Source organism: Tursiops truncatus, chromosome 3, assembly GCF_011762595.2.
Source record: "Tursiops truncatus isolate mTurTru1 chromosome 3, mTurTru1.mat.Y, whole genome shotgun sequence".
NCBI lineage: Eukaryota > Metazoa > Chordata > Mammalia > Artiodactyla > Delphinidae > Tursiops > Tursiops truncatus.
In genome coordinates this window covers 130046637-130065282 of record NC_047036.1, presented here as the reverse complement: position 1 = coordinate 130065282, position 18646 = coordinate 130046637, and the positions used below count along the sequence as shown (strand labels likewise).

General features: G+C 47.0%; 1 long non-coding RNA gene across 1 annotated transcript in view; it reads right to left on the bottom strand.

Moving 5' to 3' along the window:
• Positions 1-10778: 10778 nt before the first annotated feature.
• The window catches only part of LOC109548238 (uncharacterized), a 69031-nt gene continuing 61163 nt past the window's right edge, over positions 10779-18646 (bottom strand). Inside the window, exons 3-5 of the long non-coding RNA XR_012330569.1 lie at positions 14572-14665; positions 11911-12147; positions 10779-10984 (exon numbers count right to left, since the gene is read on the bottom strand). This is a non-coding gene — a long non-coding RNA (uncharacterized lncRNA). The remainder of the gene's footprint in view (positions 10985-11910; positions 12148-14571; positions 14666-18646) is intronic.

Below are 18646 nucleotides of genomic sequence, written 5' to 3'. Positions count from 1 at the left end.
GCTGGGTGGGTGCTGGCGGGCCTGAGAAGAGCGGAGTGGAGGGTGGGGGCGGTGAGGTGGGGGAGGCACCAAAGGGAAGGTCTTGAGCTTCCAGCACTCATCCCCCATCCCGGAGTGTCCTTGCTGGCAGGCGGTTCCTAGCCACACCCGCGGACCCGCCCCTGCCGCGGTTGGATTAGTGCTGGGAAAGGCACCTTTAGACATGGACCCTTAGTGATCACCTCCCTCCCTGTGGAGGCCTTGGAGCACTGGGTAGTTAGAAAGGGACGGAGATGAGGGAGCCGGGGCCCTGCTAACCCGGGTCTTGCAAGGCAGAGAGAAAATCCACATAGCCTACCCACAAGTGGAAATTTAAAGGGAGAAATGATCTACTGGTACATTCTGCTGGGCTACACAGTAGCTATAATGCAAGGTTGAATTTGGAAGGTGGCCCAAGGAAGTTTCCTTAGCAATTTTTAAAAATATAAATGAATTGATGAATGAACGAAATGTGCTACAGGAGCATATCTGTGTGCGTAGAGAGGACAGGTTTTCTTTTTGTTGTAATGTCTTTGTGTGTGTGTTTGGGAGGATGTATAGGAGTCTGTATGTGTATCTCTTTTTTTAAATTAATTAATTAATTTATTTATGGCTGCATTGGGTCTTCGTTGCTATGTGCAGGCTTCCTCTAGTTGCAGTGAGCGGGGCTACTCTTTGTTGCAGTGTGCGGGCTTCTCATTGTGGTGGCTTCTCTTGTTGTGGAGCACGGGCTCTAGGGGCACAGGTTTTAGTAGTTGTGGCTCATGGACTCAGTAGTTGTGGCTGGTGGGTTCTAGAGCGCAGGCTCAGTAGTTGTGGCACACAGGCTTAGTTGCCCCAAGGCATGTGGGATCTTCCCGGGCCAGGGCTTGAACTGATGTCCCCTGCACTGGCAGGCAGATGCTCGACCACTGCACCACCAGGGAAGTCCTGTATGTGTATCTTGTATGTATGCATATGTATGCTTACAGATATAAGCACATTGATAGCTGTATATGAGCATGTGTGCTCAGAACGTGTCTCTGTGTATATGTACGGATACTTTTATATGCCTAAATGTTAAACAAGTGTGTATATATATGAGATCTATGGGCTTTCCTGAGCTTGCATGTACATATGTGTATGGACATGAATTTGTGGGTTTGTGAGTGTGACAGCATGTACTTGGGTATGTATTGCTATTGTGTGCCAGTGGTGTGTGTGTGTGTGTGTGTGTGTACAGGACTCCATGTGCCTTGGTGAGATTGCATTACGGTTGTGTATGTGTGTTCGTGAGTGTATGGGAATACATTTGTGAGTCTGTGGCCAGGGCTGGGGTGTGCCTTGAGGTTGCTTGTGTGTTCAGATGAGAACAGGTGTGTTTTTCCAAGTCTGAGTGGATATGACTGTAATGAGTCTGGGTATCTCTATAGCCAGCCTATTGATTCAGTCTGTGATAAGGGCCACGTGATTCTTAAGGGTTGGGCTGGTCAAGGTACCTCTTGGAGGAGGAGGTCCTCAGAGGGTGGGGGCTGTGGAAGTAGGAAGAGCTCCGGGTGTCCTGGCCCAGTGACCATCCAGAGCAGTGGGAGGCAGGGTGAGCAATGTAGGCTGCAGCAAGACACGGTGACCTTGAATGCCAGAACGGGCTGTCCTCCAGGTCGTCAGGGCCTCCACCCTCTCAAGTCTGCTTCTCTTGTGGCCTCCTCGCTGTCTACCTTGTCAGTGCTCTTCTGCAGAGGCATGCCCTCGGTCATTAACAATAGCAACAGTATATAAATAGACATTTCTCTAAAGAAGACATACAGATGGCCAAAAAGCACATGAAAAGATGCTCAACATCACTAATTATCAGAGAAATGCAACTCAAAACTACAATGAGGTTTCACCTCACCCTGGTCTGAATGGCCATCATCAAAAAGTCTACAAACAATAGGGCTTCCCTGGTGGCGCAATGGTTGAGAATCTGCCTGCCAATGCAGGGGACAAGGGTTCGATCCCTGGTCCAGGATAATCCCACATGCTGCAGAGCAACTAAGCCCTGTGCGCTACAACTACTGAGCCTGTGCTCTAGAGCCTGAGAGCCACAACTACTGAGCCTGTGTGCTGCAACTACTGGAGCCCGTGAGCCTAGAGCCCGTGCTCTGCAACAAGAGAAGCCACCGCCGTAAAAAGCCCGCACACCGCAACAGAGTAGCCCCCGCTCACGGCAACTAGAGAAACCCTGTGCGCAGCAACAAAGACCCAACACAGCCAAAAATAAATAACTAAAATAAATAAATTTATAAAATAAAAAGAAGTCTACAAACAATAAATGCTGGAGAGGGTGTGGAGAAAAGGGAACTCTCCTACACTGTTGGTGGGGATGTAAATTGGTACAACCACTATGGAGAACAGTATGGAGGTTCCTTAAAAAACTAAAAATAGGGGCTTCCCTGGTGGTGCAGTGGTTAAGAACCTGCCTGCCAACGCAGGGGACACGGGTTCAAGCCCTGGTCTGGGAAGATCCCACATGCTGCGGAGCAACTAAGCCCGTGCACCACAACTACTGAGCCTGCGCTCTAGAGCCCACATGCCACAGCTACTGAGCCTGCGTGCCACAACTACTGAAGCCCGCATGCCTAGAGCCCGTGCTCTGCAACAAGAGAAGCCACCACAATGAGAAGCCCGCTCACCGCAACAAAGAGTAGCCCCCACTCACTGCAACTGGAGAAAATCCCACACGCAGCTACCAAGACCCAACACAGCCAAAAATAAATAAATAAATAAATTTATTAAAAAAACCAAAAAAAACTAAAAATAGAATTACCATGTGACCCAACAGTCCCACTCCTGGGCATGTATCTGTAGAAAAACATATTTCAAAAAGATATATGCACCCCAATGTTCATTGCAGTACTACTTACAATAGCCAAGACATGGAAGCCACGTAAATGTCACTGACAGAGAAATGGGCAAAGAAGATGTGGTACATATGTACAATAGAATATTACTCAGCCATAAAAAAGAATGAAATAATGTCAATGGCAGCAACATGGATGGACCTAGAGATTATCATCCTAAGTGAAGTCAGACAGAGAAAGCCAAATATCATATATCACTCATATGTGGAATCTAATTTTTTTAAATGATACAAATGAACTTATTTACAAAACAGAAACAGACTTACAGATATCGAAATAAACTTATGGTTACCAAAGGGGAAACGTGGGGCAGGGGGCTATATCAGGAGCTTGGGATTAACACACACACACTACTATGTATAAGATAGATAACCAACAAGGACCTACTGTATAGCACAGGGAACTCAATATTCTGTGATAACCTATGTGAGAAAAAAATCTGAAAAAGAATGAATATATGAATATATATAACTGAATCACTTTGCTGTACACCTGAAACTAACACAACATTGTAAATCAACTATACTCCAAAAAAAAAAAAAAGCAACATTATGGACCACTTACTGTGTGCCTGTCCCCCAAAAGCTGTGAACAGGCATTGGCTCAGCTTAGTATCCCCAATGTTACAGAGGGGGCCACTGAGGAGGTGAAGTGCCTGTTCCTGGTTACACAGCTAGTAAGGGTGCCTCCAGCTCCAAGGGCTGCATGCCCTCTCAACTGCTGGACCAGGCAGGGTCTCACAACCTCGGCACTACTGACACTTGGGGCCGGAGAGTTGATAGTTCAGTGCTGTGGGGCTGCCCTGTGCACTGTAGGATGTTCAGCATCATCCTTGGTCTCTGAACACTAGATGCCAGTAGCACCTCCTATTCCAGTTGTGACAACCAAAATGTCTCTAGGTATTTCCAAATGTCCCCTGGAGATAAAATGACACCCCGCCCCCCGATTGAGAACCAGTGCGCTAGACTATCCTGCCTCCCTGGATAAATGTTCTCTGAGGGGCTGCACCATCTGCACCCTGTCCGGTGGCTTCAGCAGTCCCTCTCCTTTCACAGTGATCCTCACTTGCACACAGGAAGCATCCGGCTTCTGTCACAATCAAACAGAATGTTAACTAGCTGGGCCACCTTATCCAACAACTCAACCTCTCTGAGTCCCAGCCACAGAAAGCACAGGGCTCAGCACCTCCACGGCTCTTATTATTATCATCTGAGTCACAGGGATTCCCTGGGTCAGAGCCAGGAAGAAGAGGGCCCCAAGCTGTAGACGATGCTGGTTCTGCAAGTTTGCTTCCTGGTTCAGTGAGGAATCAGTGCTACAGAGTTGGGCCAAAGCTGGTCCCAGGTAACGCTCTCATATTTATGCTGTTTCAACTTTGCAAATAAAACAGCCTGACTTTTTCCACCAGCAGAACCCAATTTTAATGAGCACCTGCTATGCTGTGGCCAGAGCAGGTGCTCAGGAGGGGCGAGGCAGAGCCATCAGCAGGACGAGCACATGTCCAGGCCCAGACTCCAGTTACAGACAAGACACAAGTGATAACACCTGCAGAGGCCTTCCGCTTCCACAGAGTCATGCCTGACTCTGCCACTCAGGAAACTCTCTTTGCCTCTTAGCTATGTGTTCCTTCGCTGCACCCTCTCTCCTAGTCTCCAATCCCTGCAGTATTCCTGATACTTACAGGGTCCTATATCCAGTCCTCTTGGGAGGCTGCAGAGCCACGTGGTCAAGGGTGAGGGTTCTGATGCCTCATCGCCTGAACCTGTGTGGTCTTGAGCAAGGCACTTCATCTGTCTGTGCCTTAGCTTTCCTCATTTTGAAAATGGGGATCTTAAGAAGCCCAATCTGGCAGGATGAAATGAGACAGTAGTACACTAAATGATGCTAGGCCTGTAGTAAGCCCTTAATAAGTGAGAGACAAATATCGTATGCTAACACATATGTATGGAATTTAAGGGGAAAAAAATGTCATGAAGAACCTAGGCGTAAGACAGGAATAAAGACACAGACCTACTGGAGAACGGACTTGAGGATATGGGGAGGGGGAAGGGTAAGCTGGGACAAAGCGAGAGAGAGAGAGGCATGGACATATATACGCTACCAAACGTAAGGTAGATAGCTAGTGGGAAGCAGCCGCATAGCACAGGGAGATCAGCTCGGTGCTTTGCGATTGCCTGGAGGTGGAATAGGGAGGGTGGGAGGGAGGGAGACGCAGGAGGGAAGAGATATGGGAACATATGTATATGTATAACTGATTCACTTTGTTATACAGCAGAAACTAACACACCATTGTAAAGCAATTATACGCCAATAAAGATGTTAAAAAAGTTTAAAAATAAATAAATAAATAACAGCTACCATTACTGTTGTTATTCTTCATTAACAATGAAATGCACATGAGCAGTTACTAATTGCAAGGCACTGTGCTAAGCCCTGCACAATTCTTTTCTCATTTGATCCCTTCAGCAGCTCTACAGGAAGGTGCTGTTGTTAGCCTCAGCAGGGAAGAGAAAGTTCAGGTACAATGGTAAGTGACTTACCCAAGGTGACAGAGCTAAAATGAACCAGAACCAAAGTGTTGTTACTGCAAAGCCTCACTACCCTGAGCTTCTCCACTGAAAGCAGATTTTACCGCAGGAAGGAAGGGCTCCTCTCCAGCTGAGGGGCCCCCGGGGAATTTGAGAGGCCCAGAGAAGAAGGCAGTGAGGGTCTGAACAGAAGGAGGGGTTTGGCTCAAAATGGGTGAAGTTTCCTTTTTCAGCTTTTGATGAAATCACCTAACATAGTGGGCTGTGGTCTCACGGCCTCTAAGAGGAGTTGCCAAGCTTTTACTAGCGCATAAAGTTTATTTTTGTTACAAGCCATGGTGTATATTGTTCCAGTGCTTTTTGTTTGAATTGGATTGTAGGAAGGTACAGAAAGGTGTTAACTTGCTACAAGTCACAGGACAGATGGGAGGCCCATTTTAAAGCTGGTGCCAAAGAAAGATGGTGTGTTTACCAGAAGCTGTGAGAACAAGGCTAGGTGAGTATATAAGAGAGGATGGCCTTTGTGGAAGGGTTAGTTCTTCCGACACATGTGCCAAAGGGGACAGAGAGTCATCTGGTAACTGTTTTGTTTTCTTTTAAAGATATTCAAGGCATTGTTTTTCATTGTACTATGATGGTGTATTTATTGCTATGTAGCAAATTACCCCAAAGCTGAGTGGCTTAAAACAAATATTATTTTGTAGTTCCTGTGGATCAGGAATGCAGGAATGATTTAGCTATGTAGGCTATGGCTTGGAGTCTCTCATGAAGTTGCAGTCTAGATGTCAGCCTGGTCTGAAGTCATCTGAAGGCTTGACTGGAACTGGGGGATCTGCTTCCAAGATGGCCCATTCACATGGCTGTTGGTGGGAGGCCTCAGTTCTTCACCATGTGGACCTCTCCATAGGGCTGCTTGAGTGTCCTCACACCATGGAGGTAGGCTTTCCCCGGAGCAAGGGACAGCAAGATGGAAGCCACGTTGTCTTTTATACCTAGCTTCAGAAGTCACACAACATTGTTTCCTGAATAACCTGTTGCTTACACAGGTCAGCCCTTCTCAGTGTGCGAGGGCACCACACAAGGACGTGAATACCAGGAGGTGAAGATCATGGGGCCATCTTGGAGGCAGGCTATCATAGTGGTCATCATTGCCCATTTGTTTCCTACCGTATGGAAGACTCTGGATTTCAAATCAAATCCAGTATTCAAACTGGGCTGCGAACACCAAAAAGTTGAGAGCTGCTCATCCAATGGCTTCATTTTATCTGGACCTGCCTGTGGGGTCCCCTTGGGGGTGTGGTTCCAGCAGTGTCCCAGGCTGACTCCATCAGAAATAAAGAGCTATGATCCCATGACACTGAAAGTTTGTTATCTGCTCCAGGTGCCAGCAGGGTGCAGTGGCTAAGGAGTATGAACCTTGTAACCAGGCAGAACTGGATTCAAATCCTGACTCCCCTATTAATGATTTGGGGACTGGGCAGTTGGCTTAACTTCTCTGAGCCTCCGTGTCTTTACGTATAAAATGGATTAAGATCAACTTCACAGGGTCATTGGGTCGATGAAATACTGGATGACAGAGTGATGATAAAAGGAGTCAGGTACTCTGCCAATGTTCACCCATAGGTTTGTTATTAATAGTGGTAACAGTAAAGTACTGACAATAGCTCACATTTATGGAGCTCCTAATACTGTCAGTCTCTGAAGCTTAGAGCAGTTAAGACACACAGCTATGAGAGCTGAGACTCAAACCCAAGTCTGTCTGTCTCCAACCAAACTGTTGGATAACTTGCGTTTTTCACCTGATAGTCTGTAATTATGGACAGTACATGGTTTTACCTCCTTCCCCTTTCCCCTCTTTTTGGCTGCTTAGTAGTACATGGACACTGCATAATTAAACGATTTCCCCTATTGTTAGATACTTAGTTTCTAATTCTTTGCTATTAACAATGAGGCTTCATGGAGCATCTTTGCCGCCCAGGCATTTGCCCAGAGTTCACCACGTACCAGGGGCTGTGCCAGGTAACTGACGTATGTACCTTGTTCAATCCTCCACCAGCCCAAGCACATCAGCTAGGAAATGACACTTTCAGGCTATCATTCTGTTGTGTAACAGAGTGCCTTTTATAAGGATTGAGAATCCCTTGCTTTCTCACTGCTGAAGTTCTTTATTCCAATAGGGCCCCCAAGGAGTACCTGTGTTTCCTCTGCAGCACGTTCCTGGGAAATCAGAGGGCTTGGAGTCTGCAAACACATGTTTAACAGAAGGACAGGCTCACAGCAACAGGGGCTCCCCAGACACAGCCCTGTAACATACAGGATTGGCCAGGTTATGCTGCAGTGGCAAACAACCCCAAGACAGTGGCTTAAGACACCCACTGTGGGGCTGTGACGGGCTCTGTTTTTGTTTTTTTTCAATTTATTTATTTTATTTTTATTTATTTTTGGCTGCATTGGGTCTTTGATGCTGTGCACGGGCTTTCGCTAGTTGCGGCTATCGGGGGTTACTCTTCATTGCAGTGCACGGGCTTCTCACTGCGGTGGCTTCTCTCGTTGCAGAGCACAGGCTCTAGGCGTGCGGGCTCAGTAGTTGTGGCGCACGGGCTTAGTTGCTCCGTGGCATGTGGGATCTTCCCGGACCAGGGCTCGAACCCGTGTCCCCTGCGTTGGCAGGTGGATTCTTAACCACTGCACCACCAGGGAAGCCCAGGGGCTCTGTTTTGTGTTGTCCTTACTCCAGGCCCTAAGCTGATAGAGCAGCCACCAACCTGAATACTGCCACTAGCCATTCCAGGAGGCAAGACAGAATGCAGTCATTTGCACACTGGCTCCTAAAGCTTCCACCTGGAAATGACTGCTTACTTCCTCTCACTTTTTTTTTTGACAAAGCAAGTCACGTAGGCATGCGTAACTCTGCAGAGATGTACATCCTGCTGTGTGCCCTGAGCAGGGAGAACGAGAGTATTTGGTGAACAGCACTGACGACCACCACAGGCCTTTTCTTCTGCTGACCATTTAGAAGGAGTCTGATGATCAGAACTAGGCTTTGGAACAACTGAGTCCAGGCCAGAAGCGCCCAAGTGTGTCTTTGCCTTCTGTCTTGGAATAAAGACCCTTACTTCGCAACCCTCTTTACTCACACTGTGAAGCTGAGTTGGCCCTGAATCTCTGGGGCTCCAGGAGGTAAGGAGAACAGAGAAGTGTGGGTCCAGGGAGATGGACCGGGGGTGACTACGGGTGGAGCTCTGTATTCTGAACTGTATCAGCCATGGAGTGACTGTGCGTCTGTGCTCTTCGGCAGTGGAAAGGGCATTTGACTCCTGTGTGACCTTGGAAAGTCATCTGGAAACAACCTAAATGTGCTTCAAAGTAAAATGGTTATACCAGCCAGGTATACAGAGCTTTAGTATTTATATAAATACTAAAGAGAAATGATAAAGAGTGTTTATATTTATACAGATATACCTTGAAAATATGATGTTGAGTGGGGAAAAAAAGCAAGTGGCAGCATGATATGTGCAGTCTGATACCATTTATGTAACTTTGAAACACATACACTGAACACTACTACACATATTGGTCTTTGATGCATGTGTTGCATATGACAGTGCTGGTGGGGTTTGGGGGTTGGGGGAGTGGGGGGGAGGGGCTGAGACAGAGAATGAAGGAGCCAAGTGGGGCTTCAATTCTATTTGTAATTTAAAATAAACACACAGGATAAGCACATATAATAAACTTTTAGTAGCTGTCAATTCTGAGTAGGAAGACTTGGATGCCTGTGATATTATTGTTTGTATTTCTTACGTTTTTAGAATGAAAAAGGGGAAAGCTTGCTTGGCCTCTTAGGTCTCAGTTTCCTCATCTCTCAAATAAGGTCACTGATCTAGAATGGTGGGTGGTTATCACAGACCAGTAAAATTTCAGGAAAAAAAATGGGGGATAGGGATGTCCATTTTAAATTTTGCCCACAATGGGTTTTAAGAAAACTGAATTATCTATTCTGACCATGATTTCATAAAAAGAAGGAACATTTTTAACATGAAATTAGTGGGAAGGACACACTCTCAGAATAGAGAGCTGAATAAAATTTTGTTCTCGTTTTCCAATAACTTATTTAGTAAAAGAAACACATACTCATTACAAAACATTTGGAAAATTTATCATGAACAGAATAAACTACTCACCCCTATTTTCACCACCCAGAGAAAAAATTGCTGTCTATATATATATATATATATATATATATATTTATATTTATATATATATTATGTTTATCATGTGTGGTATTTCTAATTTATATATGACTTTTGCTCCTTTTTTCTTATTGTAAAATTAGTACATTAATTGGGATTTGGAAAAAAAGATAAATAGAAGAAAATAGAGATATTAATAAATTAAGCTTTCCATCCATAATTTATTTTTCTCATTTCACCTTGAATCAAAGAAAACTTCTCAGACTGGCATTTGGGAATAATAAGTAGAAGGAATAATAATAACTGATATTTATTGAGCCCTTACTACATACCAAGTCTTGTGCTAAATGCTTTACGGGGCTATCCCACTTAATCCTCACCACAACCCCATGAGCTACATATGTTTACTGCCCCCTTTCGCAGATGTGGAAGCTGAGGTTCAGAAAGGTGAAGTAACTTGCTCAGAGTTACACATCTCCTAGAACCTGATGTCCAGAAAGGTTAAATAACCTATGTCAGTTCCCGCATCACTTCCCGAGCAATTTGCTCTCTGCCCACCCTGGGCCCTGAGAACCAGCGGGTGGCCTGCTCAGAGTTTGAAGTTCAGCCCAAGGTCAGGGGGAAAAGGAGCTCTTGCTCAGGTCCCAGTGGCATATGGTCGGGAGGGTAGTGGCCCTTCTAGGAGAGGCGTTTTTGTGGCTTAGTGATGGGGGTAGAACTTTTTCTTCTCCTCAGCCAAGGCCAAGGCCACAGCTGTCTCATCCTCTCATCCCTCTGAATCAGCCCCCGGGTCCTTGGTCCAGGGTCAGCCCCGCCCAGGAGCCACGCAGCAGCACCCTTCATTCATCTGTCACGTGTTTGCTCGTTCACCTCCTTTGGACCGAAGGCCTGCCACGTACCAGGTGCTGTGGTGAGTGGAGCAGGTCTGGTGAGGGGTAAGAAGAGATCCCTGCCTTCATGGAGCTCACTCCTGGGGAGAGAGTCTGAAGGTGGCGAGAGAAAGGGTCCCTGGTACCTGCTCTTTGCTCACCTACATGCTCCAAACCAGGCGGGTCTGCTAGCAACACGCCCCACTCAGCCCACCAGTGGGCAGATTAGGACAGTGAGTGCCACCCAGCCAACAGGCACAGGTTTGGTGAACCTCACATGATCTTAGCAGGCTTCTTTAGGAAAAAGAGTACAAAATCCAAAATTATAAATACAAAATTAGCACAACACGAATGTTTACTTAGCCCATGAAAAGAAAGCACAGCAAATAGCAAATTGTAAAAACCTATCAGGAGTTCTCTGTTGGTCCAGTGGTTAGGACTCGGTGCTTTCGCTGCCGATTGGCCCGGGTTCAATCCCTGGTCGGGGAAGTAAGATCCTGCAAACAGCAAAGCACGTCCGAAAAATAAAAAACAATTACCAATTCCATAAACATCACAAAATTCAAAGAAATAAAGTAACACTTTATGAATTAACCGTCTGACACAGCTCTCTTATATTTCGTCCTATGTTTTTGGCCACACGCCCTTTGATCATTTGTGTGGACACTTTCCAGGGCCCCTTCCAGGGGAAGTGGCAGGGCAAGTGAGGGCCCCTGAAGTTTAAGCTTCATTCGCTTCTCTGTAAATCCACCCCTAGATTTAATTCTTTACCTCACCAAATCCTCAGAACAATCCTGTCTTGTAGGCTCTGTTGTTACCCCATTTCATGGATGGGGCAACAGGTTCAGAGACAGAAGGGTTTGTCCGAGGTCACCGGCTCTCCACTGTGACCTTCACACTACCCTGCCCTGCATACAACTCCTGGGTTTGGTAAATAGTCTCAAATACATCCCCTGCCCAAGGTACCCCCAAGCTGGAAGGCAAAGGCAAGACTTGAAACCCAGAAGAAACGAAGCTCTATCACAAGGCCCCCTTGTCCCTTCCCTCTTTCTATCCGGATCTGATCAAACGTCCACCTCCTGCAGGAAAACTCTCAGGGCTTCATGGGCCCACTCTCTGGCCTCTTCCTCCTTGCATGGTTGAATTAATTTATGTCCCCGCTTTGCTCTTCTTTCCCCATGGAGGGGGCGAGTCAAGGTCCCTCTCTGGGATACAGTTTCCCCAGCTGGAAAATGGTTTCTAAGGTCTCTTTCAACTATAGAAACTCAGGAATTTTTTTTTTTTTTTTTTTTGAGAAAGCCTTGGATCCTTCTGGTCCAGTATCAAGGCTGCAGCCCCATCCTATACAATCTCTCACCAAGCCCTTTGCCCTCTCGACCCAACCCCCAGCTATGGCCCTGGCCAAGCTGCCACCCTTTCTCACCTGGATTATGGCAACAGCCTTAGTCTCCATACAGCTGCTTGAGTGATCTCTTAAGAGTAGAATAGGGCTTTCCTGGTGGCACAGTGGTTGAGAGTCCGCCTGCCGATGCAGGGGACACAGGTTCGTGCCCCGGTCTGGGAAGATCCCACATGCCGCGGGGTGGCTGGGCCCGTGAGCCATGGCCGCTGAACCTGTGCTCCACAACGGGAGAGGCCACAGCAATGAGAGGCCTGTGTACTGCAAAAAAAAAAAAAAAAAAAAAAAAGAATAAAGACAAAAATCCCTGCGATGGCTGCCGGGCTCCTGGGCCCCAGGTCATCTCTCTCTGCTGCCCTCCAGCCCCACTGCCATATGGCAAACCCTTTATCACCTCAGGCCTTCGCACATGCTGTTCCCTCTCTCTAAGACACTGTTCCCCCACACTTCCCCAGGCTAACTCCCATGCATCCTTTCCATCTCAGGTGCAATATCTCTTCTTTGGAGAGGACTTCTCTGACTCCTCAGTTTAAATGAAGTCCCTGGGAATAGAAACCGATGTCACCTACTATATGGTAGGCTGAGAAATGGCCACCAAAGAAATCAGGGCCTAATCCCTGGAACTTATGAATATTACCTTAATCGGAAAAAGGGCAACAGCTACAGATTGATTAAATTAAGGACCTCAAGATGGGGAGATTATTCTGGATTATCGGGGAGGGCCCTAAATGCAATCCAATATATCCTCATAAGAGAGACGCAAAGGGAGACACACATACAAAGAGAAGGTAATACAAAGATGAAGCAGAGAGAGATTTGAAGATGCTGGTCTTGAAGACTGGAGCGATGTGGCTACAAACCACCAGAAGCTGGGAGAAGCAAGGAATGCATTCTCCTCTAGAACCTCCAGGGGCAGTGCAGCCCTGCTAATATCTTAATTTCAGTCCAGTGATACTGATTTTGGACTTCTGGCCTCCAGAACTGTGAGAGAATAAATGTCAGTTGTTTAAAGCCACCAAGCCTGTGGTCCTCTGTTACAATGACAACAGGAAACTAACAGACCCACTCAGTATCCTGTCTCTCTTTAATTCTTACAGAATTCTTAATTCATTCAGGATGAATAAATTCTTCATTTACCAGCCTCCTTTCCAGCCAGCTGTGCTATGTGACCATATTCTGGCCAATGAGATACAAGCAGAGATTGTGTGGATTTCTGAGAAGGCTCCTTAAAAGGGGATAGAGAACCTAGGTGTGCCCTTTTGCTCTTCCATCCTTCCTGCTTTCTGTCTGGAATACGCACGTGAAGGCTGACACTCCAGTAACCATCTTGGGAACATGAGGTACAACCGAGGCCCCCATCCCTGAACTGCTGAACCAACACCAGCAGCCCCTACCTCCAGACTTCTCATTATGAGAAGAAAATAAACTTACATGCTGATGCCACTGTCCTCAAGGTCTGGGTTAATAACAGCTGTTCATAATCCCCCCAAAATATCTTTCCTACTATTCCATCTCATTCCACTTTTTTATGGAAATCATCAAAATGTATAATAATACCTTACTTGAGTGTTTAGTTATTTAGTGTCTGCTTCCTCTGCTAAACTATCATTTCCATGAGGGCAGGGCCTGTGTCTGCTTTCTTCATAGCACAGGACCTGGTGCAGAGTAGGTGCTCAATAAATATTTATTGAATGAATGAATGTATAAATGCATGAATGAACAAAGCCTCTCCTAGTGAGGTCCCAGGCTCATTATAAGACAAAGACCACACTTTTCATTTCTCTTATCTCTAGCCCAGCCTTGGGCCCCAAGTGAATGTTCCTGGAATCCTGATTAAATAGAATGGAACACAAAGAAGTGAAAATATCTGGGCTCCAGTCAGCCCTGTGGCTTGGTGACAGTGGGTGCTGAATAAAGGTTTGTTGAGTGACTGGGGAACAGCCTGGCCCTCTGGAGAAGGACAAGGATGTTGGGGGATGGCATTTCAGCTGGGATATGAGGTCCTGAGAGTCCAGTGCCTGCCGAATCTCCAACCAGCCATCAGATTTACAGGGTAGCAGAAGCCAACTCTGAGCTCCATCAGGCTGTGCCTATTTTAAATTCCTGGGAGTCGAGGCTCAGAGTGGGGCAGGGACTTGCCTGAGGTCACCTGGGAAGTTGGCAGAGCCTGGATTAGGCCATGCAGCTCCCAATTCAGCTCTTCCTCCTGTTTGTGTTCTCACCTCTGCACCCTGCTGCCTTCTAGGTGAGGAGACCAAGGGAAAAGGAGGCCTGCACGCCTAGGGCTTCCCAAGGGAACATCAGCTGCAAGCGTTCAACCTTCCCACTTCACAGATGCCATCACTGAGGTGCCGTGAGGCCGCGGGTCCTGCACCAGAGTTTGCAGGGGTTGGAAACTGCGACCAGGTGACCCCAGTGCAGAGCTTTCCCCACAGTCACATCCTGTCTGTTGACCTTGCTATAGGGAATCTCACCTCTCCAAGCCGGGGGCGGATTGTGCGTTCCCACTGGGGTTCTCAAGCTCCAGCCTCCAGGCTGGCAGGTTTAGGACTTACTGTTCACACTTGATCCACCAGTTTAAGGTACCTGAGAAACTTGCTTGGTTGACCATGCCTGTCCTTCATGTGGAGAAGGGAGAAGCTGAAAGTGTCTCAAGGTCTAGTCTAGGGTCACAGAGCAACCAACCTTTGTGGAACCATGTCTCTCTTGGCCAGTGTTCAGCCACCTGCAGTTCAGCAATGATCTCCAGCAGGGCAGGCAGAGGAGTGGACACTCGGCCCTGGAGACAGAAAATGATGCGTGTTAGTGAGTCCAAGGTCAAGGGTGCCTCCTTCCACAAACGCAGCCAGTGCCTTGCACTCACATGGCCGTTCTCAAACTTTTTGGTCTCAAGACCCTCTTTATACTCTTAAAAATTACTGAACCCCAAAGATTTTTGTTTATGGTGGTTATGTCTATCAACGTTTACTGTATCAAAAATAGAAATTGAGACATATAATAAATATTAAATGATGTAAAAATAATGATAAGCACTCTAACATAAATCTATATTATGAAAAATAACCATATTCTAGAAAATAATTAGGGTGAAGAGTAGCACTGTTTTACATTTTTCCAAATCTCTTTAATGTCTGGCTTAATAGAGGGCAGCTGGATTCTCACAACTGCATCTGTGTTCAATCTGCTATGAAATAACATAACACACAGCCTCTGGAAAACTCCACTGTACACTCATGAGAGAAAGAGAGTAAAGAAGGTCTTAGTCTTACAATGAAAACAGTTTTGACCTCATGGATCCTCTGAAAGGGTCTTCAGGGGTCCCTGGACCATACTTTGTGAACCACTGGTCTGCACGCTTGATTTAATCTTCACAACAACGCTATGAGGTGGATCTGGTTGTCATTCCCATTTTATAGAGGCCCAAGGTGAGGCTCAGTGAGGTTGTGAGGCTTGCCTAAAGACACACAGCCAGTGAACAGTACTGTCAGGATTTGAACCCAAGACCATCAATTCTGGGGAACTGTGTCTTTAACAGCAAAACTGTACTCCAGACCCTGGCTGATGGACAGATGTTGTAGGAGGGATGGTATCACGGAGGAGCCAGAGGTTCTGGGATGCCATTAAGTGGGGAGGGAGATGTAGTGTGGTGGTTACGAGCATGGGCTCAGGAATGGTCTGCCCGGACCCATGTCCTGGCTCTGCCCTGTACATGCTGTGTGACTTGTGGCAGAGCATTCAACTTCTCTGAGCATCAGATACTCCTTCTGTAAAATGTGATAATAGATATTTACATCATAGGGTCATTGGGAAGATTAAATATTAAGTCACATAAACTACTACAGTACTCAATAAATGTTATATATAGCGTATACATCTTTCAGTTGCTATAAATTTGTGAACAAGGCTGTACACACGGTTTCACTGAAGCTGGAGAGATGAAGGCAGGGGCCAGGGGAGTGAGGAGATGGGTGGCCTGGAGCACGAAGGAGAGCCTCGAGACTAGGAAAGTGGTGCTCTCAAGTGCTGGGCACCCCCTGATGCTGACTCCATGGATTTCAGGTGCCCAAGCCAGCAGTGAAATATGCTGAGACAGGAGGGCCACCCTTGCCTGCCCCAGGGGACAGGGGCCAAATCTCTTGCTCAGTTCACCATCCTGGCCACTGGGGACTGGGATCAGGCCTCCAGTTTCCAGCCCGGAAAAGCCCCCGTACCACCTGCCTCTCCTGACCTCCTGCAGGGAGTGAAGCCACAAGCTCTAGCTCCCTCTTCTGTCCTCCCGACTCTAGAAAATATTCTAGAACCACATTGCTAAAGGATCCTGAGAGCCATCTTGCCCACCTGCCCCCTTTCCTTTTTTGTAGAGGAAGAACCTGAGTCCCAGGGACGGAAAGGGACCACCCACATCATACAGCAAGTTGGGGACGGAGGGCCCAGGCCGCCTGGTGTCTGACTCAAGTTGTACCGTGATGACATACGCCACCTTCCTTGCTCAGCAGGTACTCAAGACCAATGTGCCTCTGAGGGTGGTGGCTCTGGAGCTCCCCTGCCTGGTGCAAGTCTCAACGTTGCCACTTTCTGGCATGTGACCTCATGCAAGATGCTTAACCTCTCTGTGCCTCAGTGTCTCTATCTATAGAATGGGAATAATAATTTCACCTCCTTCAATTGGGTATGGCGTGGATTAAAGTGAGCTGATTCATGCAAAGCACTTAGGACACTGCCTAGCGTTCAGTACCGGCAGTTAACACTGTGACACCATCACCACCACCATCACCACTATCATCATTGCCATCGTTGAGGTCCCGAACACCATTAGGGGATACGCTGGGGCTGTTCCTTACAGAGTGCCCACCCTGCTTTGTGCAAAGCCCTGGGGAGTGGTGGGTCAAGGCAGAGGTAGGTTCTGGCCTCTGCATAGAAACTGATCCACAGGCTGATTTTAGGCACATTGTCTGCCATGTCTGGGCCTCTGGGTCTCCAGCTGGAACAAAGAGGTCTATTTAAACAAATTTTTTCTAGGTATTGTACCTCCAGCTTCATGACGTTCCCCTGGCAATAATGACCATAGAGACGTGTAAGGCTGCTCCCTGCGGTATCATTTATAAGGTAACAGTAAACACCTGGAAACAATCTTAACGTCCTTCCTCATTGCAGTTTTAAAAATAAGACATTAATAGCCTCAAAGGGAAATAATCCAAATGTCCATCAACAGGAGAAGGGAAACCCAAACTGGCACATCCAAGTGGTGGAACACTCTGCTGCAATGAAAAGCAATGAACTCAGAACACAACAACACAGGTGAATCTCAGTGAGGAAGCCTTGCCCCAAAGACTGTCTGCTGTATAATCCATTCAAATGAAATTCTGGAAAAGGGAAATCTAACTGTAGGGACAGGAACTAGTTTAGTGGTTATCCGGGGCTGGATATGGGGATAAGAGGTTGGTTACAAAGGAGCATGAGGGAATTCTGGGGGTGATAGAAATGTTCTTTTCTTTTTTTTGGCTGTACCATGCAGCATGCGGGGTCTTAGTTCCCTGAACCCCCTGCATTGGAAGTGCGGACTCTTAACCACTGGATTGCCACGGAAGTCCCTTTTTTTTTCTTTTTTTTAAAGAAATGTTCTAGATCTTGGTGATGGTATAATTTTTGAAACTCATTGGACTGTACTTTTAAAATGGGTGCATTTTACTGTATGTAAATTATACCACAATAAAGTCAGTTAAAAAATAAATGATGGGGCTTCCCTGGTGGTGCAGTGGTTGAGAGTCCTCCTGCCGATGCAGGGGACACGGGTTCGTGCCCCGGTCTGGAAAGATCCCACGTGCTGCAGAGCGGCTGGGCCCGTGAGCCATGGCCGCTGAGTCTGTGCGACCGGAGCCTGTGCTCCGCAACGGGAAAGGCCACAGCAGTGAGAGGCCCGCTTACTGCCAAAAAACATAAATAAATAAATAATGACTCACACAGACAAGGAGACTTTGAATTTGTCAAAAGGAGTGGGCTACATCTTTGGCACCAATATGGGAAGATGTCCATGTTGTGTTGTCAAATGAAAAATAAACGCAGTTATGTAGCAATGCAGGTGACACTGACGGTTACTGAGAGCTCTCTGGGGGCTGGGCCCAGGCTGCACGCCTCAAGCGCACTACTTTGTGTAATATTGACGACATCCATGCAAGGTTTTATAGATGAGAAGAAAACTGAGGTTCACAGAGATGAAGTAACACGTATGAAGCCAAGAAGCCACACGGTTGGAACCTACTGTGACTCCAATCCTATAAATAATTGCCAAGGTTAGTCTGTGTGTACAAAAAAATCTGGAGAGACAACCCCAAACAGGGCCCGGGGATTATGTGTAGGAAACACATTCATAGGCACTTTCGATTTCAATACCACCTACTTCTGTTCTGCTAAATTTGTTGTAACATGCCTAAACCTTTCTAATCAAGAGAAAGCAATATAGATTTTTTTCTTAATTACTAAAAAAAGTCCTCATCCTGTATCTCACCTGGGCGTCCCATCCTCTCTGCTCCCTCCTCCAGACGGGCCACATGCCTGCCCAGAGCCCCAGGCCCCACTGATAAAGCCAGGGCCCACCAAGCGAGCCCATATCAGGCCCGAGCAGCCCCTACAGTCCCACCCATCTGGTGCAGCCAGGGAGGGTGGGCCCAGACCCAGGAATCAGCAGCCTCCAGGGCCCTGGAGATAACAAGAGCTGCGAGGGGTGGGTGATGAGAACCATTGGGGCCTGGGTCTGCAGCAG